At 52.1% G+C, this 1,411-nt stretch overlaps 1 non-coding gene across 1 annotated transcript; it reads right to left on the bottom strand.

Annotated features, from left to right (window-relative positions):
- Positions 1–802: 802 nt before the first annotated feature.
- Positions 803–936, bottom strand: LOC130042777 (small nucleolar RNA SNORA72). The gene has a single exon (XR_008795298.1). It is a non-coding gene; the product is annotated as a small nucleolar RNA SNORA72 (small nucleolar RNA).
- Between the last annotated feature and the right edge of the window lie 475 nt (positions 937–1,411).

Here is a 1,411-nt window from a genome sequence, read left to right as displayed (position 1 = left end):
AGGAATTGAACCCAGGTTGACTGTGTACAGAGCAAGCATCTTACCTGCTGTACTATTGCTCCTGACCCTCTGCTTTACTTTCCTGCTTCCAGAACACGAGAATGACTGGCAGCCCCAGGGCCCAAGCGTTCTTGCAAACCGCAAACCTTTCCTTTCTCTTCACATTTCTGATGAACTTCCAGGATGGTGATACTGCCAATGTTCTCTGGACTCTCCCTTCCTCAGGGCTGCTCTGGGGATCATCTCTGCCTCTCACCAGAGCAGGGGAGATGGAGCTTTATAGCTCACCTTTGGGAGCTGACACTGAGCACACCCAGTACTCCCAAAGGACTGCAGGGAGCCTGCCCACTCCTTACCCAGGCCTGGTGGGCTCTGGGCTTGCCAGGAGGCTTCAGCCCTCCAATCTCACCGGACGAATAATTCAACTTAAAGTTCATCTTTTCTTTTTCTTTTTCGCATCATACCCTGCGACACTCAGGATCACTCCTGGCTCTGCACTCAGGAATTACTCCTGGTAGTCCTCAGGGGACCCTATGGGATGCCAGGGATTGAACCCGGATCAGCCCCGTGCAAAGCCAATGCCCTCCCCACTGTACTATCGCCATCATCAGTATTTTTTTTATTTATTCATTTATTTGCTTTTTGGGTCACACCTGGCAATGAACAGGGGTTACTCCTGGCTCATGCACTCAGAAATTACACCTGGCAGTGCTCGGGGGACCATATGGGATGCTGGGAATCCAACCCGGGTCGGCCACATGCAAGGCAAAGCTCCTATCTGCTGTGCTATTGCTCCAGCCCCAATCATCATCAGTATTTCTAAGACCAGAACTAGGTAGGTCAAGGATGAGGCCTGGGGACACATACACAGTCTTATTACAGTGGGTGTTTAGCCTGTCCTGGTGATTGCAAAATCACAACAGCAAGAATCCCCTAAGTCTGCCTATGTCATGCCTCCTGGACGCAGTGGGAAGCAGAGGGGTTTCATTGGTGGTCTCCATCCCCTCAAGTCAACACACCGTGTCTCGGAGCTCTTTCAGAGGGAGTCAAAGCAAGTTTGTTTTGTTAAAGTTTGACTGATGAAGTTATATTTCTTTCCAGTGTACGGCAATGGAGTTTGACCCGTATAGGCTGGACAAGTTCTGACAGGACCCCTTAGCCATTGTTGGGGCCAGATGGGGGAGCCCACGGGGTGAGGCTGGAGCATGTGCATCTCTTGTACCCTTGGGTTTCTCGTGTGTGACACAGTCCGTGTCTCTCTTGTGTCAAAGACAGTGATTCCCATTCCCACCCCCAACTTCCTTGGAGGGCTTGGACCCGGGGGGGGGGGGGGAGAGGGGGGGAGTCCGCCCTTCCCTTTAGGAGCCCAGAGAAACTCAGGCTTCACAGACTTCACGGTCCTACAAAGGTT

This window comes from Sorex fumeus, unplaced genomic scaffold (assembly GCF_029834395.1).
Source record: "Sorex fumeus unplaced genomic scaffold, SorFum_2.1 ptg000109l, whole genome shotgun sequence".
Lineage (NCBI taxonomy): Eukaryota > Metazoa > Chordata > Mammalia > Eulipotyphla > Soricidae > Sorex > Sorex fumeus.
Note: the sequence above shows the minus strand (reverse complement) of the source record. Positions and strands in the feature narration are given on the sequence as shown.